The 22,882-nt window shown below is 42.3% G+C and overlaps 1 long non-coding RNA gene across 1 annotated transcript; it reads left to right on the top strand.

The window, feature by feature from the left end:
- The first annotated feature begins 1,285 nt into the window (after window positions 1–1,285).
- On the top strand, window positions 1,286–21,643 carry LOC114595799 (uncharacterized). Its single transcript, XR_013392461.1, has 3 exons — window positions 1,286–1,619; window positions 2,302–2,525; window positions 21,559–21,643. It is a non-coding gene; the product is annotated as an uncharacterized LOC114595799 (long non-coding RNA).
- Window positions 21,644–22,882: the final 1,239 nt, after the last annotated feature.

Genomic DNA, 22,882 nt, shown 5'->3' with positions numbered 1-22,882 from the left:
TAGAAGTCCGTATTAAAATTTAAATAGAAATACATCTCACCATAATGGGGACAGAGGCGGATTTAGAGCAGCATGACTGGTTCCATCTGGGTATGGGCCTAGGGGGCCCCACAGGGCATTGAAATGATGACATAATGAACTGAGGGGAATGGGAGGTAAGAAAAGGCAGGTGCAAATTTTGGCCTTGCACAGGGCACTACTGAAATTGGAAAGTGCAAAGTCTGCCCCAATGGGGAAGACTGCAACCAGGTGGGTGTTATGTACTGAGTTGAATAGGATCCAAAAGGCAGCAGTCTGATTGATCCTAGAACAATAGGATCCAGAATGCAGCAGTCTGATTGGTCCACAGGAGCCACCCAATGCAGCTCCAGGTGGAAGGGAATCCGCAACCTGATTGGCCGGAATTAGCCAATCACGTGGAGCCATTGTGTAATTGATGTATATAAGGCAGACATTCAGGGGGAACTTCCATTCCTCCTTACCACTATGAGCTGAAAAAAGAGCATGAAATCAACTCTCGACTCCAAGTATATTTTAGTGGGTCTGCTGATGGGCAACTTCAACACTAGGCAAACCTTCTGAGGATTGTCCTCACCCACTCTGGTTGAGTCAGCAAGGGCAAGGAGGTTCAATTCACCCAACGCCTCCCTCTCCCCACAGTTTCACAGACAGCCCTGCTCTACTCCCATATACTCTGCCAAGCCTAGGGTGTTTTCCAGAACAGTAGATATAGAGAACCTCAGAACCTCTCTGTATGGACTCTCCCCAACCCACGTCCAAAGGCAACACCATGCTGGAGTGCATTTGTTTGGCTGGTATGTGTCCTTAGACTCTGATAACGTCTCTTGCTTATCTGGAAAGATGATGGAAGTTTGTGCGTGTAAGTGTAGAATAATAAATAAAGACTGGAATAAAAACTACTGTACAAAGATCCATTGTTCCGCCCACTTTTGCACTGGGCCACTGTTATGCAACCCCTCCAGAAAGGTGCCCACGAGAAAATGTGACACTTCAGCTGCAACCAATTCTCCACCCCTGCTGTACAGCAGAAGAGACTATCCTTCCTTTCACTCAGATCAAATCCCTGGGTGCACTCCCTTGCCTTCTGCTCTCCAGGGTTCCCAAGATAGGAGGGAAGAGAAAATTCCTCAGTGCCCCCCCCCCCCCGAGATCTCCTAAGTGTTAGAAAAACACTGAGGTCTCATTTGAATAGTAGAATGTCTGACACCTGGTGGGCGGGGCTTTTGAATTGTGCTCTGGAATTGGCCCCTCCCTCCGTGTGTTCAGAGGCCAACTGTCATTCTTGCTTCTTGCCTCATTCTTGCCTCAGGATGTTGTTTTAGCTTCTCTCAGAGTGTATGTTATTGTGTTACAGTTTTTCTTTATTATTAAAGCTTTGTTTGACATATACGTGAGCCGCTTACTTTGCTGAAAGAAAAGAAACTCTGCTGAAGAATGGTGGCATATCCTAAACTGCGTGACTGAGGGGATATTCCCAGTCTGACAGGAGGATTGAATTTTTAAATCCCCCCCACCGTCCACAACACTAAGTGCTGCAGGCTTCTCATCCTTTAAGGCCTTCTGTGTCAAGGTGGTGTACCCTACACTGATCACGAAAGGCAAGAGAAAACATAGTGGAAGTTCAGCTCAGTAACAGAGTAGCTGAAGTAACAGAATCTCCAACTTTCTTCCAAAATACTTCAGTTTACTCACATTAAAGGCTTGACAGGATTTTGGAGGGGCTTAACAAGTGATACCAGAAATATCAGCAATCAGAGTGTGGGGAGTAAATCCTGTCAGCCATTTTCAGCTAATTTTACTGTTTAATGAAAACTTTTACAGCTAGAATGTTGGTTCTTTGTTTCTTTAGCTATTGAGAGAGTAACTGTTGACAACATGGCGGCTGTGTTGAAATCTAGGAATCCCTGCTAGAACTTCGGGTTGCAAATGAGGGTGTTGGGGTTGTTGTTATTGTTTGTGTTTGGCCCCAGTAGGATCATTAGGCTTAGTTCAGTGCTAGCCAATAGGCGATTTAAATTTACTATGTGCAACTTTAAATGGGTGACTGTATGCAAATGAATAACAACCACTGTTTTCTTTGGAAGACTAGAAATATATTTGCATAATGCCATTTGGTGGGAATTTGTTGGCACAGGAAGGTGAATACTTGGATATGCATTGAAGGCGAGGCCATTGGGCACATGATAGAAGTCTAATATTGTGACAAAGAGTCGTTACATTGCTTATTAAATTTTTAGCAGTTCTTAGGATTTGGTAACACAATTTTTGTGTTTCTTTCAGAAGACTCACTGTCCACACGAATGTTGGGAGAGAAGGTTACCCTATGAAGATTCTTCCAAAGCAACCAGCTGAAGTGTTCCTCTGACTTCTGGACCACATGGCCTTAGATATGCATACCAAAAGACATTATTCTCATTTGTGGAAAGATAAACCCATTGACCCTGAAAATAGATCTCTTACTTCTGGCCCACATTCATAATCCAATTATTCTTGATCAGCGAAATGTAAGTCCATAATTAATCTGCCACCTGAGAGGGTTTGTTATTTTCTTTAAATTGCCTATTAATTTATTAAATTGTCCCGATTAAGTAATGTATTTGACAGTCTTGGTTTCTTGTTAAGAATATTAAATATGTACTTATATGGAACATGTGATATTAAGCTGAGGCCTAAACAGCTAAGATATTTTTGAATGTATTATCCTTCAAGACTAGGCCTTCATATTACTTCCTGATGATCAAGCTTGGTTGGCAAGTGGGGGGGGGGATATTTGAGGAGGGTGAATGAGGAAAAGGTTTGAAAATAAGAAATATTGCAGGTAAGATCCTTCCATGCTTGTATGGTTGTGGGTAGAAAACCATACTTCAGTGTTAGAGCATGCAGTTTGTATGTGAAAGTTCCTCATCAGTCTTTGGTACTAACAGTGAAAAGGGATCTCAGGTTGCAAGGGATGGGATAGACTTCTGCCAGGAAACATCCTGGGATCGTTGTTATTTAATGTAAAAAAAAACAAAAAAAACATAGAAAGTTCTCTCACTACCGTAACTTGGTGCTTTTACTTTGTTCCTCAGAGAATTCCACCACATTCCCCCCCCCCCCCCGCGCGCTCCAAACTATACAGCCTTGCAGTTATATTTATTTATTTATTAAATTTATATCCTGCCCTTCCTCCAGAAGTTGCTTCCCCTATTTTCTTTTGAAATAGTTACAGATAGGAAGGCACCACATTGAGTGTCCTTCAGCTCTCTATATTGGACAAACAGGCCAAACCTTACGCCAAAGAATAAACGGACATAAATCTGACATCAAGAATCACAAGACAGAGAAACCAGTAGGAGAACACTTCAATCTCCCAGGACATTCTATACAAGATCTCAAAGTAGCTGTTTTACTACAAAGGAATTTCAGAAATAGACTGGAAAGAGAAGCTGCTGAATTGCAACTCATTACCAAACTTAATTTTTGGGACGCGGGTGGCGCTGTGGGTAAAACCTCAGCGCCTAGGACTTGCCGATCGTATGGTCGGCGGTTCGAATCCCCGCGGCGGGGTGCGCTCCTGTCGTTTGCTCCCAGCGCCTGCCAACCTAGCAGTTCGAAAGCACCCCCGGGTGCAAGTAGATAAATAGGTACTGCTTTATAGCGGGAAGGTAAACGGCGTTTCCGTGTGCTGCGCTGGCTCGCCAGATGCAGCTTGTCACACTGGCCACGTGACCCGGAACTGTCTGCGGACAGCGCTGGCTCCCGGCCTATAGAGTGAGATGAGCGCACAACCCTAGAGTCTGGCAAGACTGGCCCGTACGGGCAGGGGTACCTTTACCTTTTTACCAAACTTAAAACCATGGAGAGACCTGGTCTGAACAAAGACATTGGATTCTTATCTCATTATACATGACAAAGCCATTTTTCACCTTCTCACCCCTTGCTTTTCCCTGTAAGACCTATTGCAGTCGTTAAGAGTCGTCAACAGGCTCATCACAGCTATCTGCCAATCACCCATTCCCACCACCCTTCTGAGTAATACCCCTCCCCACCTTCTCACTATATAGAAGGATCTGGCAACTTCTGTTTCAGTGTATCTGAAGAAGTGTGCATGCACACGAAAGCTCATACCAAGAACTAACTTAGTTGGTCTTTAAGGTGCTACTGGAAGGAATTTTTTTTGTTTTTTCTTTTGAAATGTTCATTTACTTTACTTGCTGAAAATCCCCTGTACAGGATTCTCAGTGTTAATGATCTGTTTCCTTGCTTCCTGTGATGTCAAGGATGTTGCTCTCCTTCCAAAAAAAAAAAAGTATCAGGAAGATCTTCTATTGTTTCCACTTTTATCTTTAGATTATTGCAATGTGGTGGTCTGGGGGTTTTAAATATTTTTTTAATTGAAACAACTGCAGACATCTGTGGGATGCCCAAATATTGTATTGTATGCATCCAACATTGTGTCTCTATAGATTAGGCATCATCGTTCTGCTTTCATTATAAGCCAGAGGAATATTTCCTCATATTTCCTGTTCTCATCCAGATTCCTGCAGAAAAAGAAAAGTAAATTTGTAGCCCCTTTCAAAGCTATATGTGTTGATTTGAGGGTCTAAATATAGAGCAGGGTTGGCTAGCCTGATGCTGCTGATTGACAGCTCCCACCATGCCTGTCAGCTGGGGCTGATAAGAGTTGGAGGATCATAGATTACCCACCTCTGATATTGAGCTGATGAACATGGTGCCATAGGAGGATAGGAGGAGCCCCGGTGGATCAGACTGAATGCCTATCTAGTGCAGTATTCTGTTTCCTGCAGTGACCAATCAGAGGCCCTTAGGAAGTCCACAAGCAAGAGATGATACCTCTGATCCTACAGCATGGGGAGCCAACATGGGGCTTGTTAATTATTGTCAAAATACAATTCCCATAAGCTCCATCCAGCATGGCAAAATATAAACAACTGCCCTGTGATTTTCGGTTGAAGGGTGGTATAGAAATTTTCATAAATAACAATAGTATCCACAGATAGATTTCAAGGATGTGTGTGTGTGTACGTACTCAGGCTGGACCTACAACAAAATATTGCAGTGTTCTCTTCACCACCTGAGTGGTACTAGCCCCAGCCAGCCAGGCAGCCATGCTTACCTAAAACAGTATTAGCAATATGGAACCTAAAACAATATAAAATGCTCATTTTAAAAATACTGATAAAAATCAAGCATTAAGAACAAATTGAAGTAAGATTTGTGAGAATATAAATAAAAACCAGCAGGTTTGTTTGTTTTTAATAAAAAAAGATACACAATAAAATTACATGCCTGAGAAGTTTTGCCTAAACAAGCACAGTTTTTAGCAGGTGTCAAAAGCAATACAGTGTTGAGCTGGGGTGCTGCATGGTGACAGGACTGTCAGAATACAGTTCTTCCCCAAAGGTGTTATGTCACTATCACACAAACGGCTACTTTAGTCTCAACTCCTATTCTGCATTGTATATTGTACTTTTGGGAAGGGCTGTAGCTCAGTGGAAAGGAGTCTGCCTTGCTTGCAGAAAGTGCCATTTTCAACCCCCAGCTTATTCAGCTAGGGCTGGGAAACCCTAAAATCTCTGAAACCCTGAAGATCTGCTGATCAGTATAGGCAATGCTGACTAGATAGACCAATGGTATGATAAGGCAGTTTCCTGTGTTCAATCACACTGCTGTATTAGCTGCTTCTAGACCACTTACTGCCTCTCATATTCCTACCCTTTGACTCTACACACTGATTCAAACTGCAACAGCAAGGTGGTCAAATACCTTGTGCAGCTGACACGTCTTTATTGTTTTGGAGCACCTAGAGCCGGTTGCAGTATCTAAATGCCGGGAACAAAACCCTTGAATTTATAAGTTAGTGGAGGAATATTGGTATTTGAAACTAGAGAGCGAGTGAGAGCGCCAAGCCACAAATAACCACGTGATGCAGATTCTTTTCTGCAAACAGTTCACAAATCAAAGGAATTTATCTAGGCAGCATTGAGAACCTCAGAAGGCAGAGGCAATCCCCACCCCCCACCCCACTCCTACAAACTGAAGATGAAATTCCAGTCTTGCCGCAGAATCTGTGAGGTTTGTGAAATTTAGGCGTCTGTGGAAAGATGGGTTCTAGCATGAGAGAAGCAGTCTGTGACTCACAGGCTTTAATGCTGAGGCATCAGCTTTGGCATTTTCGAGCAATCTCAGTTGCTAACATGATCCTCTGTTTTAATGTCACTTTGCAGATGTAAATATGCTTGTTTTGGTTTTCAGAAAAAGTTTAGCCGGTAGGTTAAAAGATGGTAAAGAGAAGCAAGTCTCCCTCACTATTTATGTACAATCAGCTACATTATGTGTTTGCTTCTTGTGCTGTGAGTTGTCTCTCAGCACTTCATTTCAGGAGCTCTGAGCCAACTCAGTGACCAACTTTATTCTCTTTTATGGGTCTACTCAGCCCCCATTGAGTTCAAGGGGGCTTACTCCCAGGGAAGAGTATAAAGGATTGCAGACTATGTCCCACTGAAACCAATGGAATTTAAGGTAGTTGCTATTAATCTCTTCCACCAACTTCAGTGGGATTTAGTAAGGGACATCGGAAACTGCCTTCCTGTATACTGAGTCAGGCTATTGGACCATCTAGCTTGGTATTGTTTGTAATGAATGACAGAGGCTCTCAGGGGGAGGGGTCACATCCCATCCTACAAAAGACCTTCTGCATGCAAAGCCGATGCTCTATCACTGACCTACAGACTGGACTCCATCTATAAATGTAGTTTGGGAAAGGTTTATGCAGGATATATATTGACCTCAGTCCAGAGAATGCTGGTTGCATTTAAACCCCCTGGAGATAAGTGGGATTTAAATATAGAGTTAAACTCTTAGGCAGGGATCCAAATATCTATATGAGGTACAACAAAATGTTTGGGGCTACCCTTCTGAGTTTTGCCTTTTGATAGCTCACCCCGGTGCGATGCCACAAACAATCTGCCTTTGAAAGCTCTTTTCAAAAGAGATTTGCCTACTAGGATTGGTTACACTCAGGAGTTATTGACTGGATCTCCCACTGGAACTGATCCTTGTTAATATGGGGTTTGCAGCCCGCCCCAATTAACTGAGCAGTGGGGGCTACAAACACCACATTCCTCAGGGCTCTTCCTTTGCAGTCTAGCTTGAGTTTGCCATTGCAGCCTGGCTGCAAAGGCATAAAGGAAAGGCTCTCAATTCTTTCCTTTGAAATAGGGTTACCTCAGGTGGGCTTTCTCACCTACCTATCAAAGTGGCCCACAGTGGCGGGGGGGGGGGAGCTTACAGCTCCAGGGTAGAGTGAGATCTTGTTCACCAAGCCTGGCCTGTACTGACCAGAAGTGGGTCTCCAGGGTTTCAGACAGGAGGCATGACCAGCCCTAGCTGGAGATACTGGGGATTAAACCTGGGGCCATCTGTGTGCAAGGCAGATGCACTGCCATTGAGCTACAGCTCTTCTCCCTGGTAACAAGCAGCTCCACTGATGAGGAACGTCTATTTTTTTTTTAACCAGATTTGCATTTGTTCTCTATTCCAGAAAACTGGCAGAAGTGAAATTCTATACAACAGAGATGGCCAAAGAGCACCTGCACAAAATTTACTCTCCTCCCCCACAATCAGTGCCCTTAGCAGATTTTAATCTATGTGTGGGGTTTGTTTTTTTAATGCTTCTGTTTTCTTTATTTCATTTTTGCTTTGTTTTTGTTTTTGTTAGCTATTAGCTTGGGTTGTTTTGCATCTGGAAGTTTACAAAATATTGCAGAGGAGACCACATTTAAGCTGAACTTGACCCCATAAGATCTACTAACATCATACTTAATTATGCCCAAGACATCTAAATAAGTGGTTAAAAAAATCCCAGGGGGATTCATTCAGTGCTCTCATGTGCACTGCATTTCATGGTATGTTACAAGTTTAAACAAAACCATATTCCATAACATACTGTGCTGACATCTTTCTTCAGACTGGGTACTTTGGCCTGGGAGCCATTAGTTCCAGTTTCCCTACTGAACGGTGTTTGTGTTCTTGCGCATTTCCCCTACTCACCATGATTTCACATTCTTCCTTTGATTCCTTCAGGATTCAAAGTGTTGTGCCGGACAGACATTTTTATTTTACTGGGGTGGGGGCAGCAAGGAGGGTGTTGGGGAAATGTGAGTAAAAATAGCACTTGTGGGGAACCTTTGGCTAACTACAGCTCCTATCAGCAGTTGCCATTGACCATATTTGCTACTGTTGATGGGACTTGTAGTTCAGCAGTATCCAGCAAGCCAAAAGTTCCCCGCACCTGGCGTAGGATGTTATTGACACCTTTCCACATCAGCTCCCTAGTGGTAGCATTTTGCCGCAGTTGACATTTCTGAATTTCATAGGGAGCACATTTTTACTTTTCTCGGTTGAAACTGTGTTTGCTACCACAATACCCAATTTCTCTCACATGCACTGACAGCTTACTGTTGACACATCACCCCAAACCTCCCAATGACCTTACTCAGGGGCTTCAGTAGTTCTTGAAGAGCAAGTAAAAAGTAGATCTCTGTAGAACACCAGATTATAAATACTATGGAGCAAAGCAGCAGTTTCTCAAATGACTTGTCAAGTAGCCCTTGAACCCCAGAGCATGGTTCCTGTTTCCATTCTAAGGTGTGGGTCCAAAAAGATACCCAAATGATGCTGGGAGAATTAAATTTAAAAGCAGTGTACACATTGAATGGCTAACTTTGAAAATGTGGACCTGTGACCATTGTACTTCTGCATGGCTGAGCTTTGCAGTTTTTGAACAAAACCTTGTCCATCCATGCTTAAAATGAATTTCCTAGGCAAATACTAATAATTGCTTTCTTTTCTTTCTTTTCTTTTAAAAAGAGAATACTTTGGGCAAATTTAAAAATAAACCACCCAGAGTGAGGAGGAAAAACAACACAGTTTTCCAAATCTGCATGAACAGTCATTTGGAGAAAGACCACTCCATCTTATAAATGACACCACTCAGCCAGGAATCAGCCAAGCTGCTTTGTCCCCCTCAGCCATATGGCAGCAGAAACTAATATTTGAGTCTGGCATCCGGATCAGAAAAGCAATTTGAACCTGCTCGCTAGGCATGGCTCGGATAATTCTGCATTTATGACCTTTAATGATGCATACCAAATAACGGCAACATAGACTGCTGTACAGACACACACACACACACACCCACTTTGTTGATGTACATGATGTACACACATCTCCTAACACTTGTATGGAAGACACATATATCTAGGTTGGGAACATTCTGTTTAATGATGTATTCTAGTGAAAGAGGGTTCTTGATGTAGAAAAAAGGGGAAGAATGTAGTATCTCCAACTTGTCAACTCTGCACCCTGTGGGCTTGGAGGAAAACATCCTGAGCAAAAATATTATAAGAATCCAGAGAGAATCATAGTTTTGGTCATTTTAGTTGGATTGGAATGCAGTTATAGTACCAAGCACTTTAATGATTTTTGTGATCCAGTCTTGGTAAATTTTTTTTTTAAAAAAATGCATAGTAGGGAAAATGAATACACAAATGTATATTTTAAGGAAAATTCATACTAAGTACATCCTTTAGGAGGAAATGAATACAATTTAAATGCTATTTTTGTGCAGCATGGCCAATGGTCAGGGCTGATGAAAGCTGTAATCCCAAGAACATAAGTTACCCCATCCTTGCCCTAGTAGTGAACTGTCAATCTGACTACTTGTGTGCCTGAACAGAGAGATTTTCCAGACTTGTCCTGCTCAGGCTGTGCTTTTGCCTTTTACAATGATAAAATTGGCTCCAGTTCATTCTCTTGCTTGTTCCTGGTCTCTGCTTAGCAGCTGCCTACAGCTTAACCCTGACACTCTGCATGGCTCATTCTACATCATCTCCTGCAATCCCTTTACACATTCTTTTCCCTTGTCCATCCCATCCTGTGCACAATCACCAATTTGCATTAACTCAATCGCTGCATCTTCTTGTGATGAGTTACATAAATTAATGATGCCTCGTGTGAAGAAATACTTTTTTGGGGATGCCCTGAATCTCCTACCATTCAGTTTTGCTGGACAACCCAATGTGTACAGCTTTGAGATAATATTTCTCTCCATCCTTATCTTCAGAACATTCAAACTTTTCAGAATTTTATAAAAGGATGCCCTTCCTACTTAGTCCTATCACTGGAAATACTGCAAAAATTAGGCCCAGGACTACTCTCAAGGATTTGGTCAGGACTACTCTCAAGGATTTACACACACTCTCTCTCTCTCTTTGTAAATTAATGATCTATTCTGCACATATTGGAAGCATTGCGCCAACAAAAGAAAGTCTTAGGGAGACAAAACATTGCAAGAATAAGCTAATAGAATCCTCCTATTCTTTCCATGATTGGGACGCAGGTGGCACTGTGTGGTCTAAACCACTGAGCCTAGGGCTTGCCAATCAGAAGGTCAGCGGTTCGAATCCCTGCAACGGGGTGAGCTCCCGTTGTTCGGTCCCAGCTCCTGCCCACCTAGCAGTTTAAAAGCATGTCAAAGTGCAAGTAGATAAATAGGTACCATTCCGGCAGGAAGGTAAACGGCGTTTCCGTGTGCTGCTCTTGTTCCACCAGAAGCGGCTTAGTCCTGCTGGCCACATAACCCAGAAGCTGTCTGCAGACAAAGGCCGGCCCCCTTGGCCTATAGAACGAGATGAGCACCGCAACCCCAGAGTCGTCCGTGACTGGACCTAATGGTCAGGGGTACATTTACCTTTTATTCTTTCCATAATTCTGTTAGCTTTTCAGTGTGTCAGGACAACAGAGCCTTGGCAGCCCAGTTCCCCAAAATAAGCTTCTGCAGCGCAATGTGGCTTGCATATAATAATGTGGTAAGTGAATGGTAAAATCTGGAGTGAGTTAAGAGTGACTGTGGATCTTGCAGAAATTCCCTTGGCTTGAACAGGCTGCTTCTGCCGTTTCTTCAGTGAGTCAGCTAAGAAGATGCCAAGCTAAAAGCTTGCTATCACCCAATGAGCGGCAGCTGGCCAGTGTCTCCAATTATCTCCTCTTCTTTGCCAGCTGGGTTAGGTTGCAGACACAGAGCCAATGGGAAGCAATGGGACCTGAGAGTTTTTAAAGCCACAGTCCCAGGACATACATTCAACCATAAACAAAGTAAATTGACAATTCTGCCTGGCCTTCTACCCCCACTAAGCCTCCCAGATGGATCACCTTTTATGCACTGCATTGAAAATATATCAGATTCTTCACAAATAATTATGCCAACAGCTTTGAGTGCAACAGTGTTTGTGCAGCAACTTTTAGAGGCACAATGTAACTTCCCTGCCCTCTCTCCTCCCTGCATGTTTTCACGGGTCTCCTGAATCTGCTCCCTAAACGTGCGTGAGAAGAGACTGAATCTGGAACCACAGATAGGAAATAAACTTGAGGGTTACGCTACAAATGCCTCTTTGAGTTCCATCATTGAAGAAAGGCAGGAGGCATACCCAATCCAACAAAGTTGGAGATGTCTTAAGCCTCAATGAGCAGATCCGTGCTCAATGAGCTCACCTAACTTTCTCTATATAGCGTACCCATTCTCATTTGCAGGCCACTTTCTCATTCATGAAAACAACTTTTTAACCCCAGCACTGTATTTTAAAGTGCAGTGAAAAGGTGGGGGAAGATTAAAAAAAACAAATTATGGGCAGTTTCCAACTAGCTCATTCCATCAATGCAAGGATTTCCAATTGGGCAATAGAAATCCCTCAATTTCTGCTCCCCTTGTGTACCCCCATAAATATGTTCTGAGTTTTTTCCCCTAACCCTCTGGAGCAGATCTGGGGAGGGTGCACACAGGGAGAGGAGGGAAGTTCCTTTGCACGAACAGAAACCCCTGTACTGATGCAACAACCTAGAGCCAGTGTGGTGGAATGGTTAGAGAGTTGGACTAGGAGCTGGGAGAACAGGGTTAGTAATCCCCACTTAGTAACAAAGTTCACTGTCCTTGGGCCAATCACCAGCTCTTAGCACAACCTACCTCACAGGGTTGTTGTGAGGATGAAATGGGCAGGAGGAGAACCATGCACACTACCTTGAGATCCTTGGAAGATAAAGATGGTATATAAATGTAATAAATAAATGAATCGCGGCATACTGCCTTATGACACCCAGAGAACCTTTTTGCGATTGGATAGCTCCTCAGTTGGATAAACAATAAATAACTCATCTTTTGCTAAACCATTCTATCCCACATCTTTCTATCTCCTTCTTAATAGAACACTTTTCAATTAAAAGAATGAGACTTTGGCATGACAAAGTGGCCTCTAATGGTGAATAAAATGGGTATCATTAACAAGAGAAATAGTTCCTGGGCACAATTTGTAAGATAAAATGCATTTTTTTTTGTGAAATATACAGCATGGATGTGTTTGATGCTTCTTCTTCTTTTATTATTATTTCACCTAAATGAAGTAGACGTAAAGATTCTTTTTTTGTGCATGTGTATTTTAATTTAAAAGACACTGGATTTCAAGACGTGATCTCAAAATCAATCTAGGAATAGCATCTTGGTCATATTCACCCTAGAGATGTGTTCTGCCCTGTCAGACAGTTAATTAATATACTTCAGTTCTGCTGTAAAGTTAATCTCTTTTCCGTATTTATCTAGGCTGATGCTGAGGAAGCATTTGACAGTGAATGGTGCTTTTCTATTTATAACTTTTTAGGCCATTTAATTTCAGAGCAATGTTTTGTTACATGAAGGGCAGGCCCATCAATAGCTGCTGCAGACAGCTGGCCCTGAGTCCCCATCTGTTATTCAGAATTTACGTCCTTGGTGTTCGAATGCCAAAAAGTGGGAGCAAATAACTGGGCATATAATATTCCTTAACTTTCTTGGTTTTCCCTCTGAAACAGCCAATGCTGAGATGTTTGATGAACATAAGAAAAGCCCTACTGGATCAAACCAAAGACTCATCCAGCCCAGTACTCTGTTTCTAGCCAAATGCCCCTCAAATGCTTAGAAAATAGGCCGTGAAGGCAATAACTTTCCGCTTCTTCTTACATTTGTATACTTCTCCTGAACATGAAAGTTCTACATAGCTTTGATGAGTGATAACTACTGAGAGGACTGTCATCCATAAATTTCTCCAATGCCTTTTCCCCCAAAATATATACAAGTTAATTACACATTGCGTGAGGAAATACTCTCTTGTCCTAAATGTTGCCTATTTCATTGGGTAATCATGAGTTCTAGGATTCTGAGAGAGGGTGGACAATGCCATTCATTATTCTATAAACCTATCGTGTGTCCACTCCCTCAGCCTTAACTACCTTTTATCCTAAACTTAAATACCCTCAATCTGTTCATCTTTCCTGAAGGAACCCTTTAATCACAACAGCTGCCCTTCTCAACCTCTAGAATATGGAGATGGGATACTGAGCAAGACTAAACTTGGCTGAACAACATCACAGCCCCCCCTTCTTGACTTGCTATTTAAAATAAATGATTAATCTATATTAGAATTATATCTTGAGCATCATCAGTTGATCCAGATATCACAATGAAAGAAATGTTCAGAAAGATAAAACTTGTTGGGAAAATTCCTTACTATGACCCTGGACAGCCTCTGCCACTCAGTGTGGGTAATAATGAGGTAGGTAGACCAATAAAAACAGCCTCCTCTGTTCCAAACCTAACTGATACATGAGGAATCATGAACAACTAGAAAGCTATGAATGCCATAGGCTTAAAAAATTCAGAGCTGAGTCAGGATAGTTAGATGTCAGTTAGAACCCTGACTTCTGTGTATCTGAAGAAGTGTGCATGCACACGAAAGCTCATACCAAGAACTAACTTAGTTGGTCTTTAAGGTGCTACTGGAAGGAATTTTTTTTGTCCTGACTTCTTCTGTTCATTGAGTAACTAACTTTATTTTGTTTATTTCCTTAAGCTGGTCCCTGTAGAACCTTCTATGGTCTGATTCACTATCTAGACCTACATTTATGTATGTGGCATAATTGACTATACCCATGTCAAGCAATTTGCTGTGTAATGCTTAAGAGTTTGGCTGAGGTTTTTAAAATAGGTGCAGCAGGGGAAATCCACAACTGTTCTTTCTGCTGCAAAAGATGTGGCTAGGAGCAGTTATAAGAATGTTGATTAGCTCACAGGACTATTCCATTTTTCTTCATCAAAGGGGGATATTCACCATACGGATCCTACCTACATTAGCTTGAAGCAAATATTGGCAGCAGCAAGAGCAAGTGATTTTTAAGGAAGGTTGATTGACTGATTGGGAAACACATGAACACAGGTTGAAGAGGCAGCTGGATAGATGCATGAATGATTAGTGGGATGGAAGAAACTGATTTGGGAAGTGGCTCTTCAGAGAAACACCACAGAAAGTTTTACTTGTTTTTATTCAATGAAAATTTGTAGGCAATTCCGGGCTGATCTGTGAAAACAAGAAATAGAAAAAGTGGAAGTAAGAGGATATACTTATCTCTATGGCAGGTGTGTGTGGAAATTGCATCCTATAAATATTTCAACTTTTTTATTTTAACTTCTGTTGTTTAACTTCTTTTGCTAACTTCTTTTTGTGAAATGTGGATTGCATCCCAGTAGATACTTACCCGAGAATAAATCCCACAGAACTTATCATTTGAAAGCCACCACCTTGGGAGGGCTTTGTCCTGAAAGGTAGTATAAGAGCAGGGCTGGTCCTACCATAAGGTAGAAGAAGGCAACTGCCTAGGTGACAGATCAATCATTTTATCCCAAAACTACAACCATGCTCAAGGTGGCTTACAACATATTTGAAAAATGCATTAATACAACATATCAAAAGTAGTAATAAACAATAAGCAAAACTTCATAAAGCCCACAATGAAATTGAACAATTTTCATATAAATCTTAAAATCCAAACTAAAGAAACTAAAAATTAACAGCTACAACAGCAACAACTCCCTTCTTCACAACCCTCTCTAAACAATACCCCAAGCAAATAGTCTGCTCAGCAGCCTCAGGTTTTGCAGCTGGAGTCAATCAGGGCCCTGCCCTCCTAGGCCAGGTGGAAAAGGCAAGGAGCAGGCCTTCCTGGTCTCACAGCCAAGATGGTCTCAGATGCTCAGGAGCAACTCCCACAAATTGCCCTCTGCTGTCCCATCGCCTGCCAGGAGTACTCCGGTCTGGCCTGCTACCTCTGGTGTGGTGGAGAATGTCATCCCATCACCAGCATTGAAGTAAGATTTAAATGTAATGCCTTGTGTTGAGCTTATTATGTATGGGGATGTTTTTACTGTTTTATTTGTGTTTTTATATGCTGTAAACACATGTGACCTTCAGGCACAGGTCAGGTAAAAAAATACAAAATAATAATAATTATTAACTCCAGTCTGGCTGGTTTTTGTACATGAAACTAGAAGGCAGAGCCACTTTGTCCTTTGCGTCAGGCAGCAAAATGCCTTGGGCCAGCCCTTTATTTTTTTATTTATATAGCAATGAAACCTCTAAAGTAGTGTCTTAAACCAATAATATAAACTCAGTGGGGCGTATTTCTGAGTAGACATGTATAGCATTGGTAGAAAATTAAAGGATTCCATTTTGGAAGAACAAAACCCCAAAGCTTTAAAGATCAATAAGAGCAAGGTAACTTCCAAGCATTGTGAATAAGAGAATTGATGGTCTCCTTCAGATAGCTCAGCAGGCAATTAGAAATCAGTGGAAGAGTACACTCCAATAGTACATAAGTTGAATTTATTTCCTGCATCTATGTTCATTGCAGAGGTTTCTAGAGAGTCTTGTTCCAAGGGCACACACTATGAGAAATCAGTGTCTGGCCTTGAGAGAGAGAGAGACTGAGAGAGAGACTGAAGTCTCTGTGGAGGAATTAACTTGAGAAAGTAAAGAGCAGTAAATTGCCAGGAGCATATGGTATTCATCTGAGGACCCCGAAGGAAATAAAGTGTGAAAGAGCCCTGGGATTCTGATGAGCCTGTACAGTGTATGTCAGCCATGCTAAAGTGATGTCTATCTTCCAGAAATCAAAGGAGATACCTGGAGAGGCTCTGCTCCAGCTTGGCATTTTCAATCATTTGAAAGCCTGAACGAAAATTATCTATGAACGTAGGGCACTTTCCCCCACCCTCACCCCACACCCTGGGAAACCTGGAAAAAGCCAAGTGAAATTTATGAGAGCCTGAGAGGGCTTGTCCATTTCAACCCAGAAATAAGTTCCACAGTTATCAGTTTGGCTTACTTGCAGGTACGTGAGCAAAGGGTTGCAGGCTAAGGGAATCAATACCAATAAAAGTTTGTACTGTAGTTCACTTACAACAAATTCCATGTAAACTTTTTGAGGGGAAACTAACATAGCAGCATAACTCGCTCTCCACTCTCCACTATGCTTGCAGTATTCAGCAACTGGCTGTAGCCCCCATGAGAACTGCCATCAACCTCCCTTGCGATCACTACAATAAGACTCTCTTGGGATTGCGGGTTCAGCCCCTTGAAACTCTGTAAATAAATAAAAAAGCATGCCTCAGTGGCTTGTCTGGAGTGAGGGAACTTGGAAAAGAAAAAATGCACAACGACTCTTCCCTTCATCCATCTGTCATTGCCTGTTACATTAGTGTAACCTTGGGCCCAGGATTTAAGGGGTGGGCAATTTACCTTGCACTTTGTCCTTCTGTGGCTGCTGCTCATGCTTGCAGTTTTCTGTCCATGGTCCATGCTTGCTGAGTTGATGGAAGTTGGAACCCAACAATATATGGAAGTCTCCTGCCTTGGGCGGAGGGGCTGTACTGCACAGCTATGCCTCACATGAGAGTAACATGTGAATAGGGTTTTTATGATCCACTGCTGTGCCTTGTCTATTTCCAATTCACTTGCAGTGAGATGGGACAACCCACTACATCTTTGCAGTACATGTGATGGATCAGTCAGTCAGTCACTACTGATGCAGAGACATAGCAGAATGACTAATCCTCAGGGGAGATTACCCAGCTTGGCATTCTCACACATCATTTTTGCATAGTTGCTAATGTCCCAGCACCCTGGCAGGGAACATCACCAATGCCTGCCCTGTGCTCCTTTAAATATGATGCTGCGTTCAATGGCATTGTGGGAAATTAAACTGGCAGGTGCCTGGTGCTGCCAATCAGAGGAGCACCAGTGCCATTGCTCTATAAGCCACCAGGAAATGTACTGGCATAGGAGCTAGTCCACCAGGGCACTTAGACAAAGGTCCCTGCCAACCTGAGACTACTACCTGTTCCATCTTTTCTCAAATCATTACTTTAGGTACACCTGCTTGGAAGCAGGACAATGCAGAAACTAAACTGGCAGGTTCATTTGCATGTGGACAGTTTTAATATTTCACGGTACAAAAACCAACTTTTTCAGGTGCAGGAGTGATGAGTGCTTTCAGTTATAATTTAGAAAAAAGTATCATAAGATTACCCTATTCCATAAGAATTCTACAAACACCCAAAGAACTTCATTAGAGCCAAGGCAAATATTTTTCTGGCTCTAGTCTGGACATAACTAACAAACAAAAGTGAAGTTAAACTAAAGCAACATGTTCAAATTCCCAACTGCCAAGAACAAATATCACCCACACTATAACACATTACTTGTCTCCTGGTACTACCTTAAAAAATAAGTTGACTGCCTGCCCCACATTGTACTTGATAATGCATTTTTGCTTTAGAGAGCTGGTGGGGAAAAACGGCAGAAAGGATGTGCTAATTCTACCCCAGGAGTGTTATTTAAATGATACAGTTCTTAAGGACTAGAAATTTTTCCAACCCTTCTATCCAATCTTAGTGTTTGCTTTTTTAAAGAAAAAATATATCTAGCATCAAAAAATAAATAAATGCTTGAATATGTCAAGAAAGTGGCTTTATTGTTGCTACAGACGATATAAAGCATCAAGGATGTGAGCAAAGCTGAATTAAGGATCCTGCAAGCGACGCTGCACAGCACAAACCAGCAATGTAGATTCGTAAGCCTGTACCTTGAACTCTAAGTGGCTGCCTTGTAAACCTCTGGAGTAAGAGCTGACCTGAGGCTGGATGCTGTCACTGCCACAGATCTGGTTGAATGAGTTCCAATTTGACCCTCAAGTGACAATTCTACAGGGAACGGCAGTGAGAAATGCAGGAAGACAACCATTTTAATATAGTTCTCTTGGACACAGGCAGATCTAATGTGCTGGTGTCACAAGAAATAAAAGATGGATGGACTTTCTTAAAAGGCTTTATGTTCTCTGGATCAAAGCTAAAGACCTGTTTAGATGCCATTGGAGACGGAAGGAGCCAGGCGAGCTACACAAAGATTGTTTGGGAAGGGCTGGGATAATTGTCGGAATTGGAAGTCCATTTCTGTGCATTGTGCCAGCACGCCAGGTTCAGTTACAGGCCCCTTGTTAACACTGTATTATTGCTAATCTCGCAGTCCCTCCATGGCCTCCAACCTTCCCACTAATCTCTTTTTGGTAGCCACAAGTGTTAACTTGCTGTGCGAATGTTGACAGAACCATCACTGCCATCATACTGAAGGACCACTCACTGGGAGTGCAAAAAAGAAAAGAGAAAGAAGTAATAATATCACAGTTCCCCTGGAGCCTACGGTATTGTTAATATCTGAGCAATTTTATCAGGTACAGCCTCGGGAAGCATTTGGCCTGAGATCAGCATCAAATCCATATATTCCTCCTTGCAGTGAATAGCATATAGGTGCAATGAAATCTGGACAGCCATTCCCGCTGCACCTGTTGTCAAAGAAATGTCTGGTTAATGGCTCGAAATGCCGGTAAATGTTTCCAGCGGGAGTTAATGGTAAGGAGAAGGTCACACAATTGCCCACCCCTGTGCATGAAGAAAATGCACACAATTTTAATTTATTTACATACTTAAAATATTTACAAGGTAGCGGATTCTTTTTTGGTAATTACCCTCACAAGGCTGCTTCCAGACATTAAAACGCGATTATAAATCCAGTATCAACAAGCACTTTGCAAAAATAATAATACCACATCAACATACAAACCAGTCTTGGCAATAAAAGTATAGTATCAAGCTTCTAAAGAGACCCCTGACCATTAAGTCCAGTTGTGGATGACTCTGGGGTTGCGGCGCTCATGTCGCTTTACTGGCCAAGGGAGCCGGCATACAGCTTCCGGGTCAAGTGGACAGCATGACTAAGCTGGTTCTGGCACGGAAATGCCGTTTAACTTCCCGCTATTTATCTACTTGCACTTTGACGTGCTTTTAAACTGCTAGGTTGGCAGGCTTCTACAATCCCATTAAAAACCAGCTAAGCCTTAACAAACTTTCATTAAAAAACAAACAAAAAACAAGCTGCCAGCCAGTTAAAGCCCCAATAGATGCACAGCTTCTTTTTGCAAAGAAGCCATTGGAAATAGGTGAGTCTTAAATGCCATAGGAGAGTCTTAGGGCATGGGGCCAGCACTGAAAAAGCCCTCCCTGCTGTACTCCGTGGGCTAATTTATCTCATTGTTGAGTGTACAAGGAGGGCCTCCTAGGCCAATCTAAAGACATGGGCAGATCAGTTTTTTGAAGCAGAGAAACGAAACAAATTCCTTCCAGTAGCACCTTAGAGACTAAGTTTGTCATTGGTATGAGCTTTCGTGTGCATGCACACTTCTTCAGACACTGAGGCAGAGAGTTAAGTGAAGAATCGATGCATCTTTGATTGGAGGATGTGTCTCCCTTTCACGCTCAATGATGCAGGGCAATGGATCCTTTGCCAGGCAGGAGCGTAGTGCTATCAGGCTTGCCTCCACTTATGCTCTATTCTGCATATTTGAAAATGAGACAAACATTGTAAAAATAAAAGCTAGAACAGAGGTCAGCAAACTTTTTCAGCAGGGGGCCGGTCCACTGTCCCTCAGACGTTGTGGGGGGCCGGACTATGTTTGGGGGGGGGGGAATAAACGAATTCCTATGTCCCACAAATAATCCAGAGATGCATTTTAAATAAAAGGACACATTCTACTCATGTAAGAACACACTGATTCCCGGACCGTCCGCAGGCCGGATTTAGAAGGTGATTGGGCCGGATCCACCCCCCGGGCCTTAGTTTGCTGACCCATGAGCTAGAACATCTCCAGTGATCCATCTCCAAAAGAAGCCAAACCTTAGTAGTGTTTCCCCACGGCATGGAAAGCCAATGTGGCGCCCTCCAGATGTTTTGGACTATAATGCCCTGATGTTGAGAAAGATTGAGGACACAAGTAGAAGGGGACGACAGAGGATGAGATGGTTGGACAGTGTTCTTGAAGCTACGAACATGAGTTTGACCAAACTGCGGGAGGCAGTGGAAGACAGGAGTGCCTGGCGCGCTCTGGTCCTTGGGGTCACGAAGAGTTGGACACGACTAAACCACTAAACAAAACAAAATAACATAATGAGAGAAGCTAAATACAACATGAGGCAAGTCTGAGGCAAGAAACAAGGAGAGACAGTTGGTTCCTCTTAACGGAAACTTAACGGAACACACACTGAAGGGAGGGGCTGATTCCAGAGCAGACACAAGCCACACCCACCAGATACCAAGCACTCTACTATTCAAATTAGGGCCCAGTGTTTTTCTTATAACCACAGCCTTCCCTATTAAGGTGGAGTAAATCTTATTTCTATTTAAATTATAGCAGTTATTTCTAAATTTCCACCTATATATAAAAATTTACATATGCAACAAAAGTATTTCCTCATTTTGTCCTCTGTATAGTGATCAGCTTCTCCTAAAACAGAGAAAAATGTAAGTTGTCAGCTAATGTTAGATGAAAATATTGCTTCTCATTAGACACTAGGCACTAAAACATCAACCCTGTAGCATTTCAATTATGTAATTGTATTTTATTGTAATTTCTTACTTTAAAGCTTCTGGGATATATTTGTATGACAAGTGGGATGTAAATATCTGAAATAATTACAGTTAAATAAAAATTGCAGTACCTTGGTCAGATGAAGTGGGAATACTGAGCTGAAGTTAATTAGCATGTTGACAACGGATATTTCATTGTCTACTTTTGTTGTTGTTGTTGTTGTTGTTTAATACCCTGAGGAGGATTCAGCAGCCCCCTTACTGCTGGTTGGGAAGTCAGGGCATTGTACAATTTTCTTATGTTGATAATGACTGGCATTTGTGTGTCCTGTATGGTTTGTATGTGCTATATGGTAAGTTGCCACTGGGTAAACTTACTTAGTAAGTGGCCATCAATAGTCATCACATATCTTATTAATCTTAGTGGAATTCATTAGTGTGGATGAATCCAACAGTGTCTGCTGTACAATGCAACAGACATTTTTCAAGGCATCAATTTCTGCTCCTTCTATAGCTCTCTGTTTTTGGATAAAAGCAAATGCATGTCCTTCTTTTGAGTTTGTTGTTAATGTGTTACTTTAAACCACACGAGGGCACTGTTTGTGTAGCAAGCTAGCCAGCACATGCTTGTAAGCCTCTTTGTCTATGTTAACTCCACCCCTAAAAGCAGAACAATTTTGTTTGTTCTTCTCTACAGACAATATTTATGCAACTTTCTCTCATCTCTACTCTTTTGTAAATAATTACTGCATGAAAAAAGCCTTTGAACTCCAGAAACTGATTACCTTAATCAAATTCATCCAAGGTGCAAGGTCTGCTAACACCTACCACACCCGAAATCTGCTCCAGCGGATTGGAGGAACCTCTGAAGTAAAGTTGGGAAGTGGAATTCCTGTTGTGTGCGCAGAAGTTTGCTTGTGTGCTGTTGCACGTCACCTTCTGTAATTTGTTTAGAGTCAGGGTATGCATCTAAAGTAAGCCTTAACTTACATTATTTCTTCTTATTCTGCAGTAACAAACAAGCACAGTGGTACCTCTGGATGCGAACGGGATCTGTTCCGGAGCCCCGTTTGCATCCTGAAGTGAACGCAACCAGTGGCTGCGCGTCTGCCCATGAGTGGGTTGCGATTTGCCACTTCTGCGCATGCGCACGACGTCATTTTGAGCGTCTGCGCATGCGCGAATGGCAAAACCTGGAAGTAATGTGCTCCGTTACTTTTGGGTCGCCGCGGAACGTAACCTGAAAACGCTCAACCTGAAGCACATTTAACCCGAGGTATGACTGTAATGGATCATTGTTGCTAATCTGCCAGCAGCTGGGAGAGAAAAAATACAGTAAAATTAAAATATTCTCTTCTACATTGGCTTTTATTCTCTTCCCCCTTTACTTCAAAATATCAAAATCTTAAGCTGATACTGTGTATAATATTTAGGCTTTATTTTTCTGTGTATGCCTTTTGGAATTTTGTTTTAGTAATTTTGTTTTATACACTAACTTAATTACCTCATGCACCCAAAGGAATTTGTGGTTGGCTATCTACGTGCTTGCAACAGGGATCCAGCATAATTAAACAGAATTCCCTTGCTTGAAGAGTTGCAGATGCTTTGTGCACGTGGTGCTGGAGGTATTTTTTGAAACAGAAACTGAATCGTCACAAGAGCCCTTCGTTAAACAAAATTATGTGGCTGCACAGTGCTCACTCTCTGCCCACACCCGTTTTTGCTAATGGCCTGCTTTTGCATTTGCAAATTCATAAACTGCATTAAAGTAGTAATGTTTAAAGTATTTCTCTGGGACATAGAAGTTCACACTCTGGAGACGCTGAAAGGGGGCATCCCTCACTGGCCACGCAATGGGCAATGTTGGAGCGGAAAGTGAGTTTTGTGCCTTTATAAATGGCTGCCTCTTTCCCAGTATCTCTGTTCTGCTTCCTCCATGTCCTCCTTTGTGTAATTTTAAAGTGAAAACATACGAGTGCCGGCCAGCCCCCTCTGCATTTATTCAGCTGCACCTACTTATT

The sequence above is a fragment of the Podarcis muralis genome, chromosome 4 (assembly GCF_964188315.1).
Source record: "Podarcis muralis chromosome 4, rPodMur119.hap1.1, whole genome shotgun sequence".
NCBI classification, from domain to species: Eukaryota; Metazoa; Chordata; class Lepidosauria; order Squamata; family Lacertidae; genus Podarcis; species Podarcis muralis.
The sequence above is the reverse complement of the archived record's forward strand: the minus strand, read 5'-3'. Positions and strand labels throughout refer to the sequence as shown.